This window comes from Pteropus vampyrus, unplaced genomic scaffold (assembly GCF_000151845.1).
Source record: "Pteropus vampyrus isolate Shadow unplaced genomic scaffold, Pvam_2.0 Scaffold1, whole genome shotgun sequence".
Lineage (NCBI taxonomy): Eukaryota > Metazoa > Chordata > Mammalia > Chiroptera > Pteropodidae > Pteropus > Pteropus vampyrus.
The window spans coordinates 32,212,717-32,227,952 of record NW_011888782.1 but is presented as its reverse complement, the minus strand read 5'-3'; the positions used below and the strand labels follow the sequence as shown (position 1 = coordinate 32,227,952).

General features: G+C 36.9%; 1 pseudogene; it reads right to left on the bottom strand.

The window, feature by feature from the left end:
- Positions 1–1,124: 1,124 nt before the first annotated feature.
- Positions 1,125–1,243, bottom strand: LOC111736511 (annotated as a pseudogene).
- Between the last annotated feature and the right edge of the window lie 13,993 nt (positions 1,244–15,236).

Genomic DNA, 15,236 nt, shown 5'->3' with positions numbered 1-15,236 from the left:
CAATAACAAACCCCTTTTATTGTTTAAGCTTATAATACCCTGTTCTTAATAAGGGTGGCACTCCTCCACTTTTATCTGCTTGCTAGTCGCCTTACTCATAGTTATGTATTTTTTTGTCATTTTGGTTTAGGTGAGCTGACCCCTTTCAGTATTTCCTATAGTGCAGGCCTTGTATTGGTGAATTCCCTCAATTTTTATATGTCTGGAAAGGTCTTTATTTCCCCTTCATATCTAAAGGAGAGCTTTGCTGGATACATTATTCTTAGCTGGCAGTTCCTTTCATTTAATAGTTTGAATAGTTGATTTCACTCCTTTCTGGCTTGTAAGGTTTGTGCTGAGAAGTCCAACGATAATCTGATGGGTTTCCCTTCATAGGTTACTGTCTTCTTTTCTCTGGCTGCTCTGAGAATTCTTTCTTTTCATTGATTTTTGATGATTTTAATACAGTGTGTCTTGGAAAAGGCCTTTTTGGGTTGAGATAATTAGGTATTCTGTTGACTTCTTGAATTCCAAATTCCAATTCATTCCTTAGATTTGGAAAATTCTCCTCAATTATTTGCCTGAAAATACTTTTTAATCCCTGTTCCTTTTCCTCCCCTTCAAGAATGTCCATTATTCTTATGTTTCCTTTCCTGATGGTATCAGCTAGTTCTTGTACTTCTCTTTCACTGTTTTACATCCTTCAGTTTGTTCTTTCTTCCTTCTGATTTATTTCTAAATCTCTGTCTTCGATATCACTGATCCTTTCCTCCATTTGGTCGATTCTATTTCCCAAGCTTGCTATTTCATTTTTCATCTCTTTCTGTGTGTTCTTCATCTCCAGAAATTCTATTTTATTCTTTTTGAAGGTTCAATATCCTTGCTAAAATACTGATTCTGCTCATTTAGTTGTTTTTTTCAGTTCCTGGAATTGTTGATATGAATTACTTGGAATCTCATTGAGGTTTTTCAGAAGTACTATCCTGAATTCTCTTTCATTTAAGTCACACATTTCTATGTCTTTAAGCTTATTTTCTTTTTTTTTTTTTTTTTTTTTTTTAGGCGAGGCAACCCTTGGTTGACCTCACAGATTGCAAGGACCTTGTCTGCTTACAATCCCTTATTATTTATTTTTTATTTTTTTATGCCTACAGCACCTGGTCTTCCTAGGTGGTCTCCCATCCAAGTACTAACCAGGCCCGACTCTGCTTAGCTTCCGAGATCAGACAAGACTGGGTTTGTTCAGGGTAGCATGGCCATAAACAAAGCTTATTTTCTGGAGATTTTTCTCTTTCTTTTTGAGCTGCCTTGTCACTTTGGCTATACATGTTATTTAATAGACAATTTCTCCACCTGGGCATTAATGAAAGTGTATTCTGCCTTTTGTCCAGAAAGAAGATTTATTATATAAAGGTCTCTCTCTAGCTTGTTGCTAAAATGGTGTTTTTCTCTTGGTTTCCAGTAGATGGCATCTAAGCCTCTTGAATCCCTGCTTTATATAAAGTATTTATAATGCCTTTTTTTTTCCTTATAGATATTCAATCATGCTCACTACCCTCAGTCTCAGTCCCTGTCAGGATTAGTGACAGTTTTGGAAGCGGGTGCTCAGATTTCCCTTGGGCCTCACAGTATTTGGTCTTGGAAGATATGAGGGGTGGGGCCCTCTGGGTTGGAGGGTGAGGACTGTGGCTCAGCTTCAAGTTTTGCAGCTGCGGCTGGTAATAATCAACTGTTGCTTCTCTACCATCTCCACTTCTCTGCTGTCCCCACTTTTCTACTTTCTGCCCTGATCCCTGGGCACTGCTGCTGCATGGAGGTCACAGCTCTCCAGGCAGGGCTGTTCAGAGAAGCCACCATATCTTCTTCTCTCCCACTCCTCCTGCTGAGAGATCCAGCTGCAAGAGGCAGCTTCTTTGTTTCTTTCAGTCTTCTGCCTGACTCCCGGGGTTCTGACCTGTGGTAGCTCTTATGTGCAGATCCCTTGTTCAGATATGCTTGTGTGCAGGTTGGGTGTTTTTTTTTGTTGTTGAGTTTTAGATGTTTAGCTTATTGTTTCAAGGGGAGAGATTTGGGGACATCTCTCACTCTACCATGTTTCTGACTACTTCATTCATTTTTTAAAGGATAATAATTTACACTTTGAACAGCACTACTGAGAATTCCAGACTTCTGAGTGCATGTTGAGAATCTAACTATATATGGGATTATCCAGTTTCTTTGGCTACTAATAATAAGATAGGGAGTGGACTCAATAAACAAAATGGTTGGAGGGATCAGTGGCCTTTGGATTGGAGCAAAGATATGACTCACATTAAAAATTCACTGTCATGGAAGTCTAAGCTTCTAGAGTTTAATTTCTGGGCCAATAACTTAAACATTTAGGAAATAGAACAAAAGGAATTAGATTCCATAGTACAAAAGCATCACCTTTACATAATTGAGATGGTCTTTTCTATTTTTATAAAATATAAAATAATTAAAGGGAGAAATGAGAGATATGACAGAGACTGATAGTTTTCTTTCAATATTTATTTTCCCCTCCTTCAGTAATAAGAAACCCATGTATTTGCTTAGAGTGTAGCAAAAATTATATATGCTCAATCTCACTTTCAGCTACAGCTAACTATGTGATTAATTTGGCTCACATGGCATAAGTGGAAATATTGTGCAACATTCTAGGAGTTCTCCTTAAAGATTAAAAAGCCATATTTTGCCCTCTCTCCATCCTGTTGATGTAATAGTTGAGCTCCAGCAGCCATCCTGAAACATAAGAATAAAGACCACCCCACTAAATATGTTGGAACAGAACCTTGCAGAAATACTGGTTCCCCGATGACTGATTCTATAGTTAACATCACTCCAGGACTTATTTTACACACAAGAATGATGCTTCTATTTTTTAAGGCACTTTTTTATATGTGGGAGGGAGAGAAAGGAGTGGTCCTTGTTATTCTCAGATAAACATAATCCTGAAATATTTTATTCTCTTCTTCCCAGTACTCAGCTGGAATGTGATATCAGGTTTGGAGGAAAGTTGTAGGTAAGTGGGACAGTAATCAGGACAGCCTATAAGTCAGAAGGTTTAACATTCATTACAGCTGCAACCTGAAGGCATGATTCTCCAGAAGAAAGGTGATAAAGAAACAATTTGTCTAGAAACCAAAGCAGTTTCTGGATTATCTACTGGGTTGGCCCCTGTTGCCATTATAAATAAAAGACATAATAAAATACGTCAATGTAATTTTTTATTTCTTTCCTTAATTCCAAAAGGGTGTGTGTGTAGTTTTGAGTATGTTACAATTCTTATTTTCTTGTGATGATTTAATGAAATTTCAGTTTTAATATTTTTTCTTTTAAGTGCTTAACACACGAGAAATTCTAAAATCTGAGTCCCTGGGTCTGTGTTCAATTTTAACTGAATGCTGGCTAGTTCTTTGTTTCTAAAGGCAAATTCTGTAGCAACATGGAGTCCCAGAGAGAAAAGTATTCACACAGTTGTGGCCAAAGCCTCCTATTTGGAAATAAACAATATGATCAGTTGTGGTCATATCCCACATTGCTTATATCTGTCTGGTGTCAGAGAACAGTAAAGAAAAATGTATGGTTTGGGAGAAAAAAAAAGAAAAAAAATTATTCAATGTAAAAGCAAAATTATCTTCCAATTGAGAGACGAACTCTGCTTTATCAAAAGGTGTCTAATAATGAAAAGACAGTGGAGTGGAAAGACACCTCCATTCGCTCCTCTTTGCTGCAAGAATTAGAGTAGATAACTAAATCATCACAAATTAGACAAAAGCCTTTAATGCAATTAGCTAGTAAATTAACGTATGCCCTATTATCAGTTATTCTTGCAAGTACTTGCAAGGTGTTGTATTTTTATATATTTTAAGCAAATGGATCAGAACTACATTGAATCTTTTTGGAAGCTTTAAAATAATAGTTCAGAAAGTTCTATTTTCAAATTTTGTAGGTATGCAGAGAAAGAATAATACTTGATAACATTAAATCATTTTCGGCAACAAAATTGCTTAATAATGAAAACATCATTTTCATAAAGGCTTTTTCAGATTGAGTTTCTTTTAAAAAGCAATTATTTTCTCACTCATTGTTAAAATATTTTTTTACCTTAAAAGAAGATATTAATTTCTTTTATGAAAAAAAAAGTCTACAATGTAGTATACAGTAAGATCTGCTTAAATCATCATTGTTTTTATATCATTTCACGGTTGACAGAGAGTTTATACTGTGTTGAAAGACAACAGTCCCAAAATGGAGTTACTTATGTTAAGACCCACATCACTAAAATAAGACTTAATTTAATTACAGTTTCAACTCTCCCAGAAACAGAATCTTAGAATCAATCAGGAATCACCTAATCAGTACTAGTTAGGTAATCTGCCTGATGGATAACTGCCATCCCCTAAAGGAAAATAACCTTGCAATAACCAACCTGTTTTTTTGTCTGGTATAACTTCCTTGTTTCTGCTCTATTTTGCCTATGAGAAAGTCTTTCGTGTAGTACAGCATTTCTGACCTTTCTATCTGCTAGTTTGGATGCTGCCCAATTTGAACTGATTTTTGCTCAAATAAACTCAGAAAAAATTTATATGCTTTAGCTTACCTTTAACAAGTAAAAATAAGAAAATTGTCAGTTTGACATGTTTTGTTTCCTTGTATTTGTACTGTTCGTATTATCTTCATGAGTGTGTTTTTATCAGAAGTCTCTTTTATGCTACTCATCTATTTTGTGTGGTTTCTCTAAGTTAAACCAAACACTGTATAGTACTGTAAATACACTTAGCCAGGCACGTACAAACCACAATACATTATAATTCTCTGAAAACAAGCAAATCATTGAAGCTGTCTCTGTCAACTGCCCCTTGGTGTGAGGTTCCACAGTTCCCTGGAATATCTCATATATGTCTATGATATGTGACCATCTGACAGTCTGGCTCAGTGAGGAAGCCCATGTCAATCTGTACACATGCATGTTGGACTTTTTCTGAGTGCGGCAAAAAGTCATTGAAAGAGTGAGTATAACATGGTCACATTTGTGGCTTAGATAACTTAAAAATGTACTAGAGTGTTGTATAAAGCTTAGAGCCTGAGTGGAAAGATTACATAAGTTCATAATGCCATTTTATTCTAAAAATCAGGAGCCACCACGGGTGTGGACTAAGCCACCAGAACTGACTTATAGACCAATGTTGAGGGCCTAGAACTAAACCTGGACTTTTTAAGGCCACTCACTCACTCACTCACTCATGGATTTATTCTTCATTTAACAGACGTTAATTTGGCATGAATTTCCAAGAACTGAGCTAAAAACTAGAGCAAATTCTTCCTGTCAACTTAACCCCAGGACAAACCCACATCCCTTTAGCTGAGCCAGACTAGGCAGACTAGGTGGACCCTGGGCAGGAGAAAATGTGAGGCCATCTTTATGCACAGCTCTCTGCCTGCCTTCTGCACTTACCTTTGTGCATCCATCTCACTACCAGAATCCCAGCAGGAACACCAGTCACACTGGTCATGTAGAGCCCCTGTCTTCTGGAAAATCATGTGTGGTGACAAAAAGCTGAGCAACCCTCATGCCTAAGCCCTGCAAAACTTTCTGGAGAGGGACCTGCGTATTGTTATGGAAGACAAGCTGAATTGGAACTGCATTGACGGAAGCATGCAGCATCTTTACCTTATCAGAAAAATTTGCAGATACATGAAAATCCCCAGGTGTTTGCAGAGACAACATTTAAGTAAAATCTACATGATATCAACCAAAGAAATTGTGATCATGCCAGCTCTCTAACCTAGAAAGGAGGAACATTCTGTTTTCTTGTTTGCATAGATTGTTTAGATTTCTCAGTGTTAGAAAAAGAGTCAACGTATCCAAAATAGAGTTTCTCTATTTTTTCCGCCATGTTCTTTCCAAATTCTGCATTGTCACTGTTTTCACTAGTCCCAGTAACAAAAATTCCTTGAAGGCCTATGTGTATAAAACACTATATAAGACACAGGAGATACAAAAATGCATAAAACAGCATACCGTCCTGGAAGACTTCAGTCTAATTGAAGCAGATAAAAGATATGTAAGAGAAAAAAGACACAGTAAGGAAGGATACGGTATGTATCAAGTACACGGTACAGACAATGGTTTTATAAGAAAGAGGAGACTTATCTGAGATTAAAAGAAGCAGGGAGGGCTTAGATTATCAGAGAGTGGAGCAACTCAAGAGGGTCTCACAAAGGAATAACATGAATTACAGGATTGGAAAGTAACAATCTCTAACATTCACATAACGTTGCCAAGCACAGTTCTAGGTACTTTATAATTTTAAATTTATTTTTTTCTTACAATATTCTTACAAGGTAAGTACTAAATTATCCCCTATATTAAAGATGAGCAAATAAAGAATACAGAGGTTAAGCGGCAAGCCTGAGGTCACACAGCTAAGAAATGGCAAAGTCACGAAATGATCTCGGGCAGTCAGCCTTCAGAATGTGGTCTTAACTATTATTATTCTGCTACACTCCATAAGATGTGTGAATACAGCCAGACTTCATCCAGGGGCAGTGGATGAGGGTAGAGGTGGGCAGGTACGTGCATGGGGCAGAGGCTGAAATCTGAAGAGAATAGGGACATACACAGGAAAGACCCAGAAACCCTGAAATTCTCAATGCGGATGACAGGCTGAAAATCATTTGGTTCCAAATTTTAAAAAGCAGTTTATTTTATATTTACAAACATATCTAACTTCAAAAGTCAGAACTCGAGCAGAACAACCTTAAATAACCACAGGCTGCAGTAGTATTGAGGTTGAGCGAGAACCTGGGGGAAGTGGTTTATTGCATAACTATAAAAATGAATACTAATATGGCCTTCAGATGTAAAAATGTACAAATTTAGAATTTCTCTAGAATTTGTATTTATACAAATTAATTAAAAAAAAATTTGTGAATGTTCTTTATGTTTGGCCTCATTCATTCATCCTTCTCCTGGCAACATGTTCCTTGCTACTCCTTTCTTCTACCACAAGCCAGAGACAGGGCAGTGACAATCACCACCCTGAACAGGGTCATTCCACGCTCATTAGGATGGGAACACTGAGCTTGTTTACCTCCTTCCCACTTTCGTCACAGAACCCGGCTTCTAGTTAAAGAAGAAGAGAAAACAGAAGAGGGATGTGACAGAATGAAGAAGGTTTTATTTTATTTTATTTTATTTTATTTTATTTTATTTTATTTTATTTTATTTTATTTTATTTTATTTTATTTTATTATTTTTTTCAGGTCAAGAGAAAATTCTGTAATCAAAGAGTGAGCCTTGGTTAAACTGACACTATCTATCCTGGAACAAATTTGCAGAACTCTTTTCCACCCTAAAACTTGTTAACAAAACAGTGATCTAATTTAAAGGGACAGAGAGTGGTTAGAGAAGAGCTCCAGCAGACAAAAATGTTGGCTAAAAAATTTTTAGCCAAAGTCTGAGTTCCATAAGCCCTCCTCTCTCCCCTAAAAAAGAAGTCTGCTAAGAAGGGGAAGCCGATAATTCTGTCTTCCCCATTTTTTTCCCCAGCTCGAATTCAAGTGACATCAAACAAATTCTGCACAAATGTTTTGATATATTTTTTCCTATATTTTTGTTCCTCTTCCCCACCCTGAGGTTTTTGGTATTTTGACAACTTTTCAATCATATGACATTCACCTTCAACCCCTAGACAGCTTGTATACCTCTGAGTTCACTTAGTGATCTTGCATCTCCCAGACTCAAACCTCACTTCTTCAGGATAAAGTAGGGAGGGTTTCATGCCAAGAGGGAGAGAAAATGTTTCTTTTTCCTTTAAAGTTTGGACCAAGCCTCTGGTACATAGCTCCACCTTTTGCTTCAGAGCCCAGAACAGGTATACCCAAGGCAAGAAAGGTCAAGAATTACAATCTTTCAAACCGCCCAGAAGCGACCTTTTTATGAAGCCTCAGTTCCCACCCCCTCCCCACCAGGACCCAAGCAGGAATGTGGAGAATGCCCTTCTCACATCCTCTGTTGTCTCTGAATAGGTGATATTTATTTAAGGTGCTCATACTGAAGTCTCCACTTACAATTGTTCATAGTTCTCTGGAAATAAAAAACCTATAAAACTGTTCAGAATTCCCAGCAGGGCGCGGGGGATAACAATACCAGGTACTTAGTTGCTTAAAATGAATCTTATTGTTGAATGAATGAAAGTAATAACTACTGGCATGCTAAATAGAAATAGAAGCGAGGATCAAGGGAGGCCTAGAGAGCAGAGAGGGAGGAGAAAAATGGAAAGGCATTGAAGGAGCTGGGCATGTGATGTGATTTGATGTTTGGAAAGCCTGGGGAGCCTGATGATGGGTGGGCTCTTCCTGTCCTAGATTTGAGGACAAAGAGTGAGAGCACTCTACTTCCTGGGTGGTCACGGGGCAAGACAAGACAATTCAGCCTGGACTAGGGAAAGAAGCAGAATGGAAGTATTAGCAAAAAGGTTTTTTCATAGCCAGGGACAGTGACAAGCTGAATCTTGGATGCTCAGACAGAAATATCTAGAACAATATTTTGATTAAGCCTAAACTAGACAGTGCTGATCTACATCTACTTTATAAACTTAGGTGTCCTCATTATTTTCTAGAAAAAAATTACCATACATCTAATTCTTTTAGTTGTTTTCCAGTCTTTCTTCAACCCTGCTTGTTAAATTTTTACTTGATTTTCTTCTCCTTTAGCTACCTTGTAATTGAGTCTTCATTGTGAGATAATTTTGTCTTTTTTTTTCCATCTCTTTCCTGATTTCATTCAATACTCATTTCATTTCTTTCTGACTGGCTTTTGTTTTGGTCCACTTTTACTTTTAATTTTTAAATTTTCGATTCATCTCAAATACTGTAAGCAAGACTTGAAGGAGGTAAAGGAGACAAATCGCATGGTTATCCGTGGAACACAGGGCTGGGCAGAGAGAGCAGCATTTGCAAAGGCAGTCAGGCATGTACAAATCCGGCTTAGTTGAGGAACACCAAGGAAGCCAGCATGACCGGAGCAGGAGAGCATTAGATTTGTTCTTACTATGTCTTGGGCACTGTTTTAAGGGCTTTTATAATATTAACTTGTTTTGTCTTTCTAACAATCCTATGAGCAAGATATGATTATTAACTTCAATTTACAGGTGGGGAAGTTCCTGTAGCCAAAGACACAAAGAAAATAGAGCCAGGGTTTGAATTTGTCTAATTCGTGTGGAGAGGAGATCAAAGATAACAGGGCGTCCCACCCACCATGAAAAGTCTTGAAGAGCATTTCTGAGACTCTGGTTTTTACTCTGAGTGAGATGAAACAACATGGGAAGATTTTAATCAGTATAGTGACTTGATTTGATCTGCATGTAAAAGGATTCCTCTGACTGCTGGTTTCCAGACATATTGTAAGCAGGGAGACCTGCTAGGAAACTATTAAAGTTATACAGGTGAGGTTGCCAGATCAGCATATATTCATGATTTTTTAATGTAAAAGAATCCCCTTTTTTAAATGTGTTGGAAACTAATCTTGGCTTTTGTTAAAGATTGTGATTGATAATCAAGAGTGTGTACAGATCCCTCTGCCCACACACATATCTCTGCTCTTTTAGGAGGGGCGTTGTGGCCTATATCTTCCTCTTTCTCTCTCAAGCTCTAACTGTTGTTCTCCATTTGAAAATAGGTGCACCACAAATGAATTAGTTTAGTCATCACTGGAGTGAGGGGGTGACACAGTAAAGAAGAAGGGTAGCAAAGACTGTTCCATCAGGGGATTCACTTGCTTTAGCAGTATTTATTCTGCTCCCACACTTCACACTGCACAAACTATTGGAGAGAAGCCCCATTGGCTTTCTCTTCCTGCATTTCCATGCTTTACTCTCCCACAGGCAATCCAGATCGGTGGCTGAGCTCATCCTAGTTTTGTTTTTCCCACCCTTAGAGACCTGAAATCCTGAGTTACAAATGCCTCCTCCGTCGATGCCGCCTTCATATTTGAAACTTTGCAAGCCCAAGTAAAGCAGCTATACAAAGCTTGTGAGGAGGGGAGAAGTGTGCAAGCTTTTCTTTTTCCTCCCTAACAGCATCATACAAAGAGATGCAGGTAAGCCCACTAGCAACCAGGAGATACTCAGTGTCAGTCAGAGAAAATCTTGCAAGATTCCTGAGTGGTGCATTGAGCTTTGACCTTTGCTTCAATACCCAAGGGCTAAGGTTCTATCTGGGTAAAAGTTCCTTGCCAATTCTCCATTCTTTTTTTTTTTTTTCAATGTAGTTACAACAGCAACACACAGTCAGGTCTGCATTGAGAAGTCTGGTGGGGAGCTTCGGCTAGGATATGGAGGCAACTTCATCTTCTTAGTAGCTGCCATGATAATTTCCTAAGGGAGAAATGGCTTTGATAGGCTTGTGAGGAGGATAAAAGCCATAGTCTAGCTTTTAAGTGGAGGAAAAAAATAAATAAAAGGAAGACTGAGACAAGCCTTCCAGGGTAAATATGAGAAGTGATGGGAAACAGGCTGGGAAAGGGAAGAGAGACAGAGAACTAAACAGTTACTTGAGGTGGAGGGATTGAATAAACGCTGTGCACTGGGAGGTGTGACCCTTTCCCACAAATCCCCAGATCTTCATGAAAAGTACAAACAAAATTCTGTTTATGCTTAGTGTGGTTGGATTTCTTGTGAAAGCTCATGAAGGACTTTGAGCATCAAGGTTGGCCTGATGCAGACACAGTTAACCTTCACAAATGAAGGGAAGAGTTGAGATCTAAGCTAAAACATTTGACACAGACAGTGACATGTCATGCACAGACCCAGGTGGGCCTTTGCATGACAGATGTACAGCCAGATCTGAACTACAAAGGTGACTCTAGACCTCATTCAGTCTTCTTCCTTAGTTCCCTGAAGGTCTCCCTCCTACTCCTAATAGTTTAATATTAAGCCAGTAAGCTCAGTTCACAACCATTTGAGAGCTTTGTCTGAGAGGTACTATGTGCAGTAGTCAAGAGTGAACACCCTAGAGCCAGATAGTCTGGATTTAAATTCTGGGTTGGCTAATTTAATCAGTGTCCTTGGTTAAGTCGATCTGTGCCTCAGTTTCCCCAACTGTAAAATGTTATAACAGGGTTATTTATCTGAAAGGAATGTTGTGAGTATCAAATAAGCTAACACATGCAAAGTACTTAAATTATGCCTAGTTCATGTAAGTTTTCATTAAGAGGACCCATTTACTATTATGCAATACCAGGAGGAATAAGGAAGTTTAACCATAATAATTTTTATTTTTTTGATCACTGAATTTAGGTTTTTTAATTCAATCTATTGTCATGATTCTGTTATTTAAAAAATTTTTGCTTTTGCATTATGATTGACATAAAATAAACTGCACATATTTAAAGTATGCAATTTGATAAATATTTAAAATATATATCTTCAAATATGTATATTTGAGGTTATATATATGCTTGAGATATATACACCCATAAAACCATCTTCAAAATTAAGAGGGTAAACAAAAAGTTTCCTGTGGCCCTTAGTAATCCCTCAGTACTTCATACTCCTCTCCACTCCCTTTTACCAGCAAACTTTGCTTTCCATCACTACAGATTAGGTGCATTTTTTAGAATTTTATATAAATAAAATCATATAGTATATGCTCTTTCATGTCTGTCTTCTTTCACTCCAAGTGAATATAGTAATATCCATCCATGTTGCTGCATTCATCAATAGTTTATTCCTTTGTATTGCTGAGTAAGTAGTGTTCCATTGTATGAACATAGCATAGTTTATTTACCTGTTGATGGGTATTTAGGGTGTTTTGAGGTTTGGGCTACTACAGATAAAGAGATAAAGCTACTATGAGTATGTGGATGTAAGTCTTTGTGTGGACATAGGTTTTTATTTCTCTTATGTAAATATCTAGATAATAGAGTCAATACATTTTTAACTTTTTAAGAAACTGCCAGACTATTCTCCAAAGTAGTTTTATCATTTTTACATTCCCACCAGCAGCTCCTCCATATCCTCCTCAACAATTGTTATGGTCAGTCTTTTTAATTTTAGCCATTCTAAAAGGTGTGCAGTGTTATCTCTTTGTAATTTTATTTGTATTTCCCTAATGACTAATGATGCCGAGTATCTTGTCATTTACTTACTTGTAATCTATCTTCTTTGATGAAGCAATGGGTTTGTTCAAGTATTTTGCCCATTTTTTAAAATTAGGTAGTCGTTTTTCATATTATTGACTTTTGAGAATTCTTTATATGTTCCAGATTGAAGTCCTTTTTCAGATATATGCTTTGCAAATATTTCATCCCAGTCTATGGCTTGACCTCTCATCCTCTTAACAGTGTTTAATTTTCATTAACTTCAACGTATTTTTTTATTCTTTTATGGATAGTGGTTTTAGGGTTGGATAAAAAAAAAAATTTTGCCTAACCCAAGGTACCAAATATTTTCTTCTATGTTTTATCTAGAATTTTTATAGTTTTGGTTTTATATTTAGTTAAGCCTATGATTCATCTTGATTTAAGGCAAAATATGGATCAAATTTTTTTGTTTTATTTTATTTTGAATAAAGATATCCAATTGTTACAGCATAGTTTGTTTTTCTTCTTTTAGTTTGTTAATATGGTTAATTATGTTGACTGATTTTGGACTATTAAGCCAGCACTATACTCATGCGAAAAACAAAATGTGGTTATAATATATTATCACTTTTATATATGTTGGATTCATTAGCTAAAATTTTGTTGAGAATTTTTGCATCTATATTCATGAGGGATATTGTTCTATAGTTTTCTCTCTCTCTTTTTTTTATAATGTCTTGGTCTGGTTTTGGTATCAGGGTAATACTGGTCTCATAGAATGATTTGAGAAGTATTCTCTCCTCTTGTTGAGAAAGTTTGAGAGGGTTAATTTTTCTTTAAATATTTGGTAGGATTCACCAATGAAACCATCTTTGTTGAGATTATTTTTAATTTTATGAGCTTTTCTTTGTTGGGAGATTTTTAATTACTGATTCAATCTCTTTACTTGTTATAGATTGGTTCAAATTTTCTGTTTCTTCTTGAATCAGTTTTGGTAGTTTTTGACCCACTGGTTACTTAAAAGTATGTTGTTTAATTTTCACGTAAGTATGAATTTCCCAAATTTATTATTGTTATTGATTTCTGGTTTTATTCCATTGTAGTCAGAGAACATATTTTGTATAATTGCAGTCATTTAAAATTTACTGATTTAGGTACACCCTCCAATCCAGGTAGGTCTAAGTTAAGGTTGCTGAGATAACCCTCTGGCTTCTGTCAAATTTTACTCTCAGCAGTTTGGAGTTTTTTTGAAGATGAGTTAGCTTCTGCAGGCAACATATAGCCAACGAGAACCAGGCTCAGCTTTCCTCTCTGGGTTTTTTCCTGGCTCAGACCACAAATCATTTGGCTGGGATAAAGTTTGGAATGCTGTTATTTCTCTGGTTGGTGGAGCTGAAGGGCATCTTGATCCCAGGCATATTGGTACACTAGGTGACTATGAATGTAATGTTCAGATTTATTAGATTACTTTGTAAGAGCTGTTCTACAAGATTCAAATGAGTGTTAGAATAGATGTGGTTGGATTTCAGACGGTGGGTTTGTTGTTGTTGTTGTTGTTGTTGTTACAAGTTTCATTTCCTTATTTGGCATCCAACCAACACCCTCTCACTGACTGTGTTGAAATTAGAACAATAAAACATTCCATTCTCTCAGATGTCTCAATAAAATCTCCTCTCATAATAGGGCCATATTTCCTAGCCTCTGCCAACTTAAAAAGATGTTTCAGGGTGTCTTTTTCTTATTCTCTGAAGATCTTAGATATAGGAGTTCATAGACTATGCACTCCAATATTCTGAGGTAAGTATGATTTAGAGTCAACTTTGGGGTTATTTATCTAAGGAAATACCTACACCAGTGAGGCTGAGACAAAACTGAGTTCTGCAAACACAAGAGAAGTAAACAAGGTAAATAGAACACATTGGTACCTAGAATAGTCCTCCTTTGGCATGCCACATGATCATGGTCAAGTCAAAGAAATTCTTAGAGGTACTGTTTTTACCATTTGGAAACAGGATAGTTAAATCTGGCCTCTAAGGATCCTGTGATATTTGCCACAAATAAAAAAAATCCCATTTTTCTTTCACTGTGTTCCTGTAGCTGCTGCCACCAAGCAAAGGGGGATGCCTTAATTATAAGCATGTTTGACTCGTAGTATTTCCTTGATTCAATGAACAAAGAACATAAATGAAATATTTCCTTAAAAGTTTAAATTCATGTGAAACATCAAGTTAGGGATATTAATATCTAGTTATATGATATGCATAAGAAAGTTGTCTAAAGTGGAACAGGATTTCAAAGAAACACAAATCTCTAGACTATTGTTTATTACTAAATTCAATGGTTGCAGTGACCGTTTAATGCAATCTAGCTCTAGCTCAAACTCTGAGACATAAAAATAAAACTCACCCTACTTCCTTCCTAGATTCAGAAACTGATATCCTAGATTCAGAAATGAATACACATACAAATTGTGGCTATATCATACGTAGACAAGATAACTACAGATTATAAGTAATTATAGCTGCCATTTAGACCCCTTAACTGTTTTCAAGAAAAAATAAGCTATTAACAAAAATGATAATGAAAAAAGTGAAAATCTATTTTGCCTGTCACCAGCACTGTGAAGTCTTTATAATTGTAAGCCCAAAACTATCTCCTGTTTTTGAGGAGAACACAGTGTGGTTATCTCAGTGGCTAAAAGCATTGGAAGAAAAATAACCTGAAGTTAGGGACTGAAAAATGCAAGGAGGCGGACAGAATCTGGAGGCAGTTACTCTACAAAGAATAGACCCCTATGCCACCCTGCCTCACCTTTCTATTTCCAGAGTCATCAGTGTGACTCATGGCGTTCATAACGGGGTAACCTACTGCAAGGGCTGAAGAAAGGTTAAAGCCAGTGTTAAATAGCTTCTACCTTCCTTTGTTTCTGCCCCATCACCAATTTTGGCGGAGGAAGCTGAGCTCTAACCACCAAGAGAGCTATGAGGCATCATTTCCCACCATCTTACTACACGACCTTGAGAAGCCCCTTAATTTTATTGGGTTTCAGCCTTCTCATTCACAAAACAAGATGATTGGCCTAGGTGGTCCTGATGTTGCTCCAACTCTTACACTCGGAGATCTTAGAACTGAAAGCAATCACCATGAACTA